Source organism: Leptodactylus fuscus, chromosome 1 (assembly GCF_031893055.1).
Source record: "Leptodactylus fuscus isolate aLepFus1 chromosome 1, aLepFus1.hap2, whole genome shotgun sequence".
Taxonomy (NCBI): Eukaryota; Metazoa; Chordata; class Amphibia; order Anura; family Leptodactylidae; genus Leptodactylus; species Leptodactylus fuscus.
This window is the reverse complement of record NC_134265.1, coordinates 124,223,286-124,236,905: the sequence shown is the minus strand read 5'-3', so window position 1 is coordinate 124,236,905 and position 13,620 is coordinate 124,223,286.

Below are 13,620 nucleotides of genomic sequence, written 5' to 3'. Positions count from 1 at the left end.
GCGCTGTATACACAGCGATCGAGAAGGCAGGGGAGGTAATAAACCTTCCCTGTCTTCTCTCTGGGAGCTCCGGCTGAAGTTATAGCCGGCTCCCAGCTTCAGCAGCTGCACGATCTTGAGCAGCTGCTGTGTTCTGATTGGACATACCGGTACGTCCTGTCTGAACAAGGCAACCACTATCCAGACGTATATAGTCTATGGGCGGTCTGGAAGTAGTTAAAGAGTTTTGTTTTTTAAATTATTTTATTAGCCCACCCCCCTTCCCTACAGGGCTTGAACCTACATGCAATTTTTTTATTGCAAGTGGGAGATTCTGTACATGGGAGATTCTCTACGTTACTATTGAGGCTGGTCATAGACCAACCGCAATAGTATTATTCTTATAACAGGCCTGGGAGCCTTCATTAGGCTCCCGGCTGCCACAGGAACAAGTCAGCTCCTGCGATCTCACTGCGCAGGAGCGGGCCTGCAACAAAAAAAGTACGGGGACAGTGGGGAAATTTAGGGGAAAAATAGTCCGAAAAATACGGTACTTTACAAGCTTTATCCAACTGATTTAAATGAGCCCTTTGAAATGCTCATTTTCCCTTTGACTGAGAAATGGAAAATGTGCAGTTAGGTTCCATCACAATTCATAACTGTTCTCAGGGTGTCCATTTAGTGAGCTATCTCAAGCTTGAGAAATAGCACTAACCAAAAATGTCATGATAGATAATGTCCAAATGCTTTGCACAAAATGCCCAAAAGCATATCATGATCATAGAATAGAAAATCTAAAAAGGAGGTTACCCTCTATACCAGGGGTGCTCACACTTTTTCAGCATGTGTGCTGCTTATAAAATGACCAAGTCAAAAGATCTACTACGCACTTCTTGTGGGCGGGGCCTGGGCCGCAGCATTGTCAAATTGACATTGGATCCCGGAGAGGTAAGTAACATTGTTTATTATGTTCTCTCACCTCCCCTGGGGCTTCGATTATTATACCATTATAATATAATAATAGCGGTAGTGGGATCGCGGCCTGGCCCGGGCCTATTCACTACTGCCCGCTGTGGCCTATAGTACAAGGGGAAGCAGGGGGCAGAAGTGAACAGGTCCAGGGAGGTTGGTAAATAGGCTGCTACTTGCTGGGAATACTCCAGCAGGTAGCGACCTATTATAAAGCAAACAAAGTTCTCATACTTACCGACCTCGATGCTGCTGCTGCTCCCGCATCCTTTTCTCCTTGCCGACATCTGCGTATCAGCGTAGGCGGCATGATGACGCCGCCTACGCTGAAACATAGACGTCTGAACCAGCACAACCAGTCACACGATCGACCCATACGTCCTTTGCGATCGACCGGTAAATCGCAATCGACGTTTTGGGCACCCCTGCTCTATATCATGTAATGCAAATAAAGTATTATTTGATGAACAAGACCACACATTATAACATCAAAATACTGAATTCACCCCAATAACATAAATCTGTTAAATATTGGGTCAGATTAGTCTAATAAGGGCAATTTTAGTGTTAGAAATATGTATATAACCATAAAAAGTTATATACCAATATTATAAAGCTGCTGCTCCACTGAGGACACCAGAAGTGCAGTTGAACAAGGAGCAGCTTTATTCAGCAACTGGAATGAGGTGCAGTGGCAGCTTCCAACTGGGGATAGTAGTAGCACAGTGTCCAATCCCCCAGCCTTGGTTATAGGAGGGTGCCCAGGGATGTGACAGGCTCTATGGCACACTTCTCCAACAGCTCCTCCTCTCGTGCCTCTCCCAGATCAGGATACTGGGGATGATGATATAGGAAGTCCTGGCAGGGATCTGGTTACCTTTAGACTAGGCCCAGACACGTTCGTCCTGTCAGGGTCCTATCCTGTTCCACCTGGCATGTAACATAAATAATCCACAATAATCCAAGCAGTGATACTTCCTTACTGAAGGCTGTCTCTAGTTGACCCTGGGGCAATATTCTCTCCTCCTCGGAGCTGTATGGGTAGCCATTGAGATCCAGAGCTGGTGCCCTCTCTATACAGTCCAGCATAGATTGCACACGATCACTGCTACCACTAGACTGAGGCCACAACTGACACACTGAAGACCTAAGTCTCCAACAACTTCACCCAGTGGCCTGTGATTGACCAGGTCCGAACCAAAGGTAAGGGTTTGAAACACTGGGGGAAAAAGTAACAAGAAAGCTGCAAAACAGTGACATAGAACACAGAACATAGAGGACCAGACATACCAACACAAGCCAGAGGTACAATAGACAGCACTTACAGCAGTAGCACTCTGGGATGCTGCATATACCCCTGCTCACTGCCTGTCTATAGTATTTGTCTGTGACATGCTGCTTTGCAATGCTACTCTTATTTGTTAGAGCTGACATGGGAAAAAAATATAATAAGTCTGAGGCAGAGGAGACTAGAGGAAGTTGCATCACATTCTGTATCACTATTTAGTACTAGGTTCACACTAGCAGCCATCAGGGGTGAACCTACCTCTTTCGCCACCCGAGGCGAACTACAGAAAGCCGGGGGCGGAGCGAAGGGTCGTGGCCGAGTGAAGGGGGGGGGGGGGCTTAGCGCCGTTCGCAGGCAGAGAGCAGGCCTGCTCTCCGCCTGAGCGTGAGGGGAGGCTGCCGGAGCAGCGCTGCTCCAGTGGCCTCCCCAAACCACCGCTTGGTGCTAAGCCAGTCCAGGACAGCTTGTCCTGGACTGGCTTAGGTAATCAAAAATGCCGCCCTCCCTGGGGTCCTGACATAGCGCCGCCTGAAGCGCTTGCTTCAGGTCGCCTCATGGGAGGTGCGGCGCTGGCAGCCATTACTCAGAGTCAGCCTTAGTTATGTGCCCCAATAAAGGGGACGCAAAAGGGTTGGGTGCAAACAGTAAGTGCCAGACTGTACTTTTATCTGCCCAAGCCACAGGCTCACTCTGAGCCAACTGTCCCCACATTTCTAGGTGTGATCCCCCTCATTCTGCTAGTATGTGGGAGGGGGTGAGTTATTACCTGTGGGGAAGGGGGAAGGGGCAATATTACAGAATTATAGTAGTGCCCCCACAGTTGGTAGTGCCCTCCCACATAAGTAACAGTATTGATTATTGGGGGGAGAGACTATTACCTGGAGGGCGCTATTACAGTGGTAGTGCCCCTCACAAGTAAAAGTCCACTCCCACATAAGTAATACTATTATTTATGTGTGTGTGTGTGTGTGTGTGGGGGGGGTATTAACTGTGGAGGACACTATTAGTCAACCCCTCTGCAGATGACAGTCCCTTCCACAAAGATAATAGTGACCCCAATGGAGGACTCAATAACGCCTGTATGGCATTTTTATTAATACATATGATACATTACATGGAACCAAACCCCCTTTTAACACCTACTGTACTATTATGGTAGGAACAGCACTTTAAATATGGTGCTGCTCACAAGTACACAGCAGAGACCCAGCAATAGTATTGATGGTCCTTCCTGATTGCACGCACTTAGTGAACCTAAGGCCCCTGATCTTTACACCGTGCCCACCTTCCCCCTGTCCCAGCATGCACTCCTTCTCGGAGATGCCAGTATGGTTCTCGTACAATGCAGGAGCCGCCCAGTGTGTATGACAGCCAGGATTCTTGTGAAGGCTCCTAGGCTAGCCATAAGAAAATAACTATTGAGAGTTGCCTGTGTCCTGATGTCATTGTGCAACACAGTCTATCATATGAGCAATCTAATGATTGCAGGTTCACGCCCCTGTGTTTTTTTTTTTTTTTTGTAATATAAAATTTAAATCACCCCCTTCTCCTAGAGTATTAATAAAAATAAACATTAACAAATAGGCATCCCTACATCTGAGCATAGCCCAAATTCTAAAAATATTTATCCCATACAGTGAACCAAATCAGTAAAAAAGATCAAAATAGCTGAATCACCTTTTTGTTTCCAAAAAAAAATTGAATAAAAATTGATTAACATGTCAAATATCCCCCAAAATGGTATAAATAAATCTACATCCTGTGCTGCAAAAAAAATATGACTTAGGGTGCATTCACACTGAGTAAACGCTAGCTTATTCTGAACGTAAAACACGTTCAGAATAAGCGGCGTCTAAAGCAGCTCCATTCATTTCTATGGGAGCGGGGATACCAGCGCTCCCCATAGAAATGAATGGGCTGCTTCTTTCACTCCGTGCAGTCCCATTGAAGTGAATGGGGAGTGCCGGCGTGTACGGCAAGCTCTGCTCATGCCGGAGCGTACACGCCGGCACTCCCCATTCACTTCAATGGGACTGCACGGAGTGAAAGAAGCAGCCCATTCATTTCTATGGGGAGCGCTCGTATCCCCGCTCCCATAGAAATGAATGGAGCTGCTTTAGACGCCGCTTATTCTGAACGTGTTTTACGTTCAGAATAAGCTAGCGTTTACTCAGTGTGAATTCACCCTCACACAGCTTTGTACACTGACACATAAAAAAGTTACAGGTGTCAAAATATGGTGGCTAAAATAATTAATGCATTTTTCAAAGTTTTTAATAAAATATAACAAAAACATGTGATGTTATATACATTATCTAGGCATCACATGGGATCCTAGCACTCTTTACTGTTATATTGTTTCAACACCTCTTGACCACCAGATTTCTTCTTGGGTTCAATCATTCCTCCGTATTTGTTACTTGTATATCTTTTATTGTCTGTTTCATGTATTTTAATGTATTGATAAAAATTTACTATTTTTGGTTATTTACTGTAGCCGGGTGTTTTCTTTGTTGGTAGTATGGTAACATGATAGAATTTGGTGCTTTACTATATACTATTCAAAATCGGCGCTACATTTCGTCCTGCATCTGCCTCCTATTGTAGTCAATGGGAGGCTGAGATTGAAGCAGAATGCTGAAGATGTATAAGCATCCTGCTCAACATTGAGTAGCTGATTTAGCCACAGCAGCCACACAGTGAGACTATGCCAAATAGCCCCATTCATCTAGGGCTGATCAGCAAAAGAAATTGAAGACTAATTTTAGGCAAAAGTCCAACTCAAATTCTTCTTCTATTTCCTCCATGTGAACAGACCCTAATTTTGCTGGGGGTGTTGTTACCTTGTGGGAGCCACAGACTGTGGGCTTTAGGTTGCTGAAATGGGGGGCAACGCTGGTCTAAAGAGGGAAATGAATGTCAAATGAGCAGTGGATTCAGCGCCACCCTGGTGCCAATGAGATGGGTTTCTATGCTAAAATGACTCAGCTCTTATGTCCTTGGCCAACCATTATTAAAAGGCAAATGTATTTCAGCCTTACCATGCCTAAGGTCTCGTTCACATCTGCGTCGGTAATCTGTTCGGGGGCGTCCACATGGGGACCAAACTCATTTGCAAGTGGTCTGCAGTGAAAGCACACAGATCCCCATAGATTATAATGGGGTCTGTGTGCTTGCCGTGAGATCTCATCAGGCAACCTGCGGACAGGAAAGTACTTCACAATCTACTTACCTGTCTGCATGATTCGTGTGGGCAGCACGCGGCAAGCACATGGACCCCTTTATAGTCTATGGGGTCTGTGTGCTTTCACTGCACACCGCTTGCAAATGCATTCAGTAGTCCCTTCGGGGGGGAGGGGGGGGTCCCCGTGTGAACTCTTCGAACAGGTTACCAAACACAGATGTGAACCAAGGGTAACATACACCACAAACAGCCTCCTCTCTCAGGACCTGTGGCCTCTCAATGAATAGAGGGTAGTTCATCTATATTAAGCTCTAATTTAAAGAGGACCTTTCATGGTCCAGGGCACAGGCAGTTCTATATTCTGCTGGAAAGCCAACAGTGCGCTGAATTCAGCGCACTGTCGGCTTTCCCGATCTGTGCCCCGGGTAAAGAGCTATTGGTGCCGGTACCGTAGCTCTTCACAGTCAGAAGAGCGTTCCTAACAGTCAGTCAGGTACGTCTTTCTTCAAAGCAGCGCCTATCGCACTGTATAGTGTGAGTGGGGAGGAACACCCTCTCCCCTCCTAATAATACTCGTCTATGGACGAGCACTGTGAGCAGAGGGAGGGGGCGCAAGAACAAGAAATGCAGGTGCACATAGCTGTGGCTGTAATACAAAGACGACCACAACAAATTGCAACAGCACTCTGCTATCATCAAGAGTGTTACTGCAAATACCTACTTTATATAGTGGGGATAACGTCTATCCTTAGGGAGAGACCACCTTCTCAGGTGTGTGGAGACTTATACAGCCATAGTTGCTCCACTGCAAGGGAACATGGGAAAAATATGCAAATCTGTCTCCCAAGATGTAAACAGGGAGACAGTGCCTCTGTTATGCTGCCCTCTACGAGAAGCACCCTGAACAACATGCCCGACTTCCCATAAGCCTTCACTGCATGATGCGAGGTTATAACCAAATCAATTTCTCAGCTACGGACGGCACCGTTTCTGTCTCTTTGGACTTCATCAGCGCAGCCTAGAGAGAATTGATTTGGTTTAAGTGAGAGGCTGAGAGACCAGATTGTGGGGATAACGTCTATCCTTAGGGAGAGACCACCTTCTCAGGTGTGTGGAGACTTATACAGCCTTATACTTATACAGACTTATACTTATTCAGGGTGCTTGCTATAGATGGCAGCATAACAGAGGCCATGTCTCCCTGTTTACATCTTGGGAGACAGAGTTGCATATTTTTCCCATGCTACTTTATATAAAGATACATGAATATGAGGTTCTTGATTCTTATACGTTGATAAATCTGTATTTAAGCCCATATGCCAACAGCCTATTAATACAAGATAAGTTGGGGTGTGATGCCTGGGACCCCTGTTAATCAGCTGCTTGAAGATGCTGCATCACCCATCCATGCAACTGTGCAACTGCTGTGCCCCTTCTATGTTATTGTGATTGTAAACTGTTCCATTGAAGTGAATAGAAGAGAATGTAATTACATCGCATGGCTGTTAAGAATCAGATGACGCACATAGGCACTGTGGCCTCTTCAAACAACTGATTAGCAAGGGTTAGAATCCCACTGATCTTTTATTGATGTCCTGTACTGACTTCAAGAGTGGAATAAACCTTTAAAACATTATAGGGATCTTTGCAGTAAGTTCTGGTCATTTGACCCGAAATCTGAACGGTATTTGCGGCAAATGCTGACTCAGCTTTATCAGCAAAGTGCAATTATCTGAACGGATTGTCCTGCCGGCACTGAGTAAGTGATGTCACTTGTCCTGTCTCCCAGGTCTGTGGTTATCGCAACCTGTGTAAACAATGGAAGGAATAAGATCACATTGCAGGCAATGAAAGCAGAATTTCTAAAGTAATATATATAAGAAAAGTCTTCAATTTACATAAGCTACCTGCAGTGTTGGACTGGGAAGTGTAGGGCCCACCAGTGAAATTGTTTCTAGGGCCCACCGCCAGGACCCCTGCAGATCAGCTGTACCGATACAGCATGACTACAGGTAATAACAATGCTATAACCGCATTTGGTTACACAGTGCGTCACAATCTGAAAAGAAACAACCTAAGGGTAAGGCCCCACGTTGCGGAAAAGCAGCTTTTGTTATTGCAGATTTTGCTGCGTTTTTTTTAGTCAAAGCCAGGAGGGGATTGAGCAGAAGAGAGACATATAAGAAGCTTCCTAGATATTTTCCATTTCTTTAGTCGCCATTGTTGGCTTTGGCCCAAAAAAACGCAGCAAAATCTGCAACAAAAACACTGTGTTTCTGCGGGTGGTGCGTCGATCTGCGTTCTCACTGTCTTGTAAACCGCAGGCCTAAAGTGGCTTGCTGGAGGTGTTTTAACTAGATCGGTTTCTGCACTGGTCCCATTATAGTCTATGGGGTCTGCGAGTTTCCATAGCTATCCGTTTTTTTAAGTGGATTAGGTTTCCATTTAGGGAGTCCCCAAGTGGATCCCTCGAATAGAAACTTGATCGCAGGTGTAAACCTAGTGAAAGTACCCAGAAAAAGACATTGGGGAACAGGGAGGGGTAGGGACAGGTGGTCATTACTATCAGGAGGTCTCTAAGGTCATGAGGGGCACTTACATGTGGAGCTGAGAAGGGGCTGGAGGTGCACCATCAGAGGTCTCTGAGGACGGTGATAGGAAGGGAGATTACATGGGGAACTTAGGCCCGGTTTACATCTGTGTTCAGTATTCCGTTTAGGGAGTTCGCTTGAGGACCCCCTGAACAGAAACCTATATGCATTAAAAAGCAGTTAGCCAAGAAACCATACGGACCCCATAGACTATGTGTTTTCCGCATGAATCATGTGGAGAGAAAAAATACTACAAGAAGCACTTTTCTTTCCTCATGTTATGTGCGGAAACCACACGGACCCCATTATAGTCTATGGGGTCCGTGTGGTTTCTTAGTTAACTGCTTTTTAATGCGTATAGGTTTCCTTTTGGGGGTCCCCAAGTAAACTCCCTGAACGGAATACTGAACGCAGATGTCACCGGGATTTGGGAGGGGGGGCACCTACCTGGGGACATGAGATTGGGAAGTGGGTGCAGCAGCAGGCATTGAGGAGACATAGCACTGGGTTTATAAAATGATGATGATGATTATGATGATGAAGCCAGTCAGGGCCTCACTCACTCCTCACCTCACACAGTCAAGTAGCAGGGGAATGTCACAGCAGCCCATGCAGGCAGTGTAACTGCATCCTGGGGTCTTGCAGTTAAAACTGAGGTCAAATAAGAAGCAAAGTGTAATATTCAGCAACTGGCAGTCAGGTGGGCCCCTTCAGGAGCTTGGGGCCCCAGCACTGCACACCTATATGTCTTCATTCTGTGCACTAAAATGTATGATCTCACCTATGTTAAGGTAGGGAATACCTGGCTTAGAACTATTATGAAACACTCTTTTAGGTCACTAGACATCGCCTACATGGTGGACTAGCCCTGATAGACCGCAAAATCTTTGCCACTCTATAAGAACACACATCACAAATTTATTGTTCATAGGAATGTCATTTAGGATAAAGCAAAAATTAAAACAGTCTATGTACAAAAATAAAGGAAAATTCTTTTAGTGCACAAAAAAAGGTAATAGATTCTTACAAACTAAGGCCCGGGTCACATCTGCGTTTGGATTTCCGCTTGGGGATCCTCTGAATGGAAACCGATACACATAAAAAAGCAGTTACCTAAGGAAACCTGCAGACCCCATAGATTATAATGGGGTCAATTTGGTTTCTGCTCAAACATGCGGAGAGAAAAATAAATAAATATATCAAAAAATTATTGCATAAAATCACAGTGTTATTTATTCTGTAAAACAACCCTTATAATAAATTTAACATGTTAACTAAAAAAAATTGTTCATGGGTGTTCATTATGGGGCATAATACTGTGTGCAGGGGCCACTATAGGGCATAATAATAATAATACATTTTATTTATATAGCGCCAACATATTCCGCAGCGCTGTACAATAGGGTGTGTAGGGGCCACTATGGGGCATAATAGTGTGTATAGGGGACATTATGGGGCATAATACTGTGTGCAGGGGCCACTATGGGGCAGGCATAATATTGTGTGTATAGGGGACACTATGGGACATAATATTGTGTGCAGGGGCCACTATAGGGCATAATAGTGTGTGTAGGGGCCACTATGGGGCATAATAGTGCGTGTAGGGGCCACTATGGGGCATAATAGTGTGTGTAGGGGCCACTATGGGGCATAATACTGTGTGCAGGGGCCACTATGGGACATAATACTGTGTGCAGGGGGCACTATGGGACAGTGGCGTAACTAGGAAGGGCGGGGCCCCGTGGCGAACTTTTGACATGGCCCCCCCCCATCCCAACTGACGCCGAAGACCTCGACCGACCCCCTCCTCCGCACTCTATTATGTCCCTTACTGGCCCCTGCACACAGTATTAACCCCAATAGTGTCCCCTGCACACAGTATTAACCCCAATAGTGGCCCCTGCACACAGTATTAACCCCAATAGTGGCCCCTGCACACAGTATTAACCCCAATAGTGTCCCCTGCACACAGTATTAACCCCAATAGTGGCCCCTGCACACAGTATTAACCCCAATAGTGGCCCCTGCACACAGTATTAACCCCAATAGTGGCCCCTGCACACAGTATTAACCCCTATAGTGGCCCCTGCACACAGTATTAACCCCCATAGTGGCCCCTGCACACAGTATTAACCCCCATAGTGGCCCCTGCACACAGTATTAACCCCAATAGTGGCCCCTGCACACAGTATTAACCCCAATAGTGGCTCCTGCACACAGTATTAACCCCAATAGTGTCCCTCTGTGGACACCCATAAACAATTATTATACTCTGGGGTCTTTTCAGACCCCAGAGTATAATAATCGGAGACCCGGGGAATAAAAACATTAAAAAAAACCCCACTGTTGCTTCTTACCTGTTCCCCGGCTCCTGTGCTGTGCTGTCCTCCTGTGCTGACCACCGCTCGCATCCTTCGTTAATGACGTCGGACGTCACATGACCCGGGAAGCATGCCAGGTTCATGTGACGTCAGAGACGTCAGACAACAGTAGGACGGAGGCCTGGCAGGATCGCAGAGAGGTAAGTAACAGTTTTTTATGTTTATTACCTCTCCCGATCCGCCGGTCATTATACTCGGGGGTCTGCAAAGACTCCCCGAGTATAATGATAGCCCCTGTGGGGCCCACGGTGTCACTTGCCGATCCCGGCCCAGCCAGGATCGGCAAGTGAATAGGGCCCGTAACAGCCTATTTAAAAAAAACCGCAGCGGTAGCGGCTGTCACCGGGCCCCCTAATGGCCTGGGCCCTGTAGCAGCTGCTACTGCTGCTACCACGGTAGTTACGCCACTGCTATGGGACATAATACTGTGTGCAGGGGCCACTATGGGGCATAATAGTGTGTGCAGGGGCCACTATGGGGCATAATAGTGTGTGCAGGGGCCACTATGGGGCATAATAGTGTATGCAGGGGCCACTATGGGGCATAATAGTGTATGCAGGGGCCACAATACTGTGTGCAGGGGGCACTATGAGACATAATACTGTGTACTGGGGCCACTATGGGGCATAACACTGTGTGCATGGGGCCACTATGGGGCATAACACTGTGTGCATGGGGCCACTATGGGGAAATAATACTGTGTGCAGGAGCCACTATGGTACATAATACTGTGTGCAGGGGCCACTATGGGGAAATAATACTGTGTGCAGGGGCCACTATGAGACATAATACTGTGCGCAGGGCCACTATGGGGGATAATACTGTGTGCAGGGGCCACTATGGGGGATAATACTGTGTGCAGGGGTCACTATGGGACATAATACTGTGTGCAGGGGCCACTATGGGGAAATAATAGTGTGTGCAGGGGCCACGATGGGAAATAATACTGTGTGCAGGGGCTACTATGGGACATTATACTGTGTACTGGGACCACTATGGGGTCTTTGTTGTCAGTCAGGAAGGGGGGGGGGGTGTCAAAAACTTTGCCACGGGACCCCGCCATTCCTACTTACGCCACTGATAGCAATAAATGATAAAAATAATTAAAATATTAAACAGTATTGGCACTTAAAGAGTTAAATCCTGAGTTGTTTATGTCACCGTGGTAACTGGTAGCCAATAGGATTGCTGGACCTGACTTTGAAAAATCAGTTGGCCGGTGTCAGTTACTACCAAGGCAGTGATGGAGATGGAGGTGAGTGCTCGGCTCTGCTCAGCGAGGTGGTAACTATGGGGGGACGTCTTTGGTAAGAGAGCGGGGTCTCCTCCAGATAGATAGATAACATCACATCAATAAGTATGTAAAATATGCAAAATATATATAGTAACGGAAAATTCAGGGGTGCAAATCTGAATGAATAACTTGTTGTTAAACTTATGTAACATATACATATATATATATACTATATATATATATATATATATATATATATATATATATATATATATATATATATACTGTATACTCTGTAACATATATACATATATACATATATATATATATATATATATATATACTCTGTACAAATTGTGTAAATATGTAAATAAATATAGATAAATATGTAAATGGATAGAATAGATAGATGATAGATAGATAGATAGATAGATAGATAGATAGATAGATAATAGATAGATAGATAGATAGATAGATAGATAGATATATGAAAGATATATAGATAGATAGATAAAATCACATCAATAAGTATGTAAAATATGCAAAATATATATAGTAACAGAAAATTCAGGGGTGCAAATCTGAATGAATAACTTGTTGTTACACTTATGTAACATATATACATATATATATATATATATATATATATATATATATATATATATATTCTGTACAAATTGTGTAAATATGTAAATAAATATAGATAAATATGTAAATGGATAGAATAGATAGATGATAGATAGATAGATAGATAGATAATAGATAGATAGATATATGAAAGATATATAGATAGATAGATAAAATCACATCAATAAGTATGTAAAATATGCAAAATATATATAGTAACAGAAAATTCAGGGGTGCAAATCTGAATGAATAACTTGTTGTTAAACTTATGTAACATATACATATATATACTGTATATATATATATACTGTATACTCTGTACAAATTGTGTAAATATGTAAATAAATATAGATAAATATGTAGATAGATAGATAGATAGATAGATAATAGATAGATAGATAGATAGATAGATAGATAAAATCACATCAATAAGTATGTAAAATATGCAAAATATATATAGTAATAGAAAATTCAGGGGTGCAAATCTGAATGAATAACTTGTTGTTACACTTATGTAACATATATACATATATATATATATATATATATATATATACTCTGTACAAATTGTGTAAATATGTAAATAAATATAGATAAATATGTAAATGGATAGAATAGATAGATGATAGATAGATAGATAGATAATAGATAGATAGATAGATAGATAGATAGATATATGAAAGATAGATAGATAAATATGTAAATAGATAGGATAGATAGAGAGAGATAGAAAGATAGATAAATAAATAAAGAGATAGATAGATAAAAAGAGATAGATAGATAAGATAAGATAAGATAAGATAGATATATAGATAGATATTAGATAGATGGATGGATAGACGGATAGATGGTAGATAGATAGATGATAGATAGATAGATAGATAGATAGATAATAGACAGATAGACTAGATAGATGATAGACAGATAGATAATAGATAGATAGATGATAGATAGATAGATAGATAAAATCACATCAATAAGCATGTAAAATATGCAAAATATATATAGTATTTTCAAATCAAATCAAAAAAGCTTTATTGGCACGTCCGAATAGGTATTTGGCATTGCCAAAGCTAGTAAAGTGTGTGTGTGTGTGGGGGGGAGTTGGATTCGGGTGGGTGAGTGGTGGGTATGGGGGGGTGGTTTGGGTTATAACAGTCCATGGAGTCTCATCTTCCTCTTTGTTGGTGACCGCTATATGGGGAGGTGGGGTTGGAGGTGGGGTGGGGTGAGGAGGGGTTGGAGGTGGGTGTGTTGGGATAAATATAACAGTCCGTGGAGTCTCATCTTCCTCTTCGTTGGTGACTGCTATATGGGGAGGTGGGGGTGGGGTGGGGCGGGTGTATTGGGATAAATATAATAGTCAG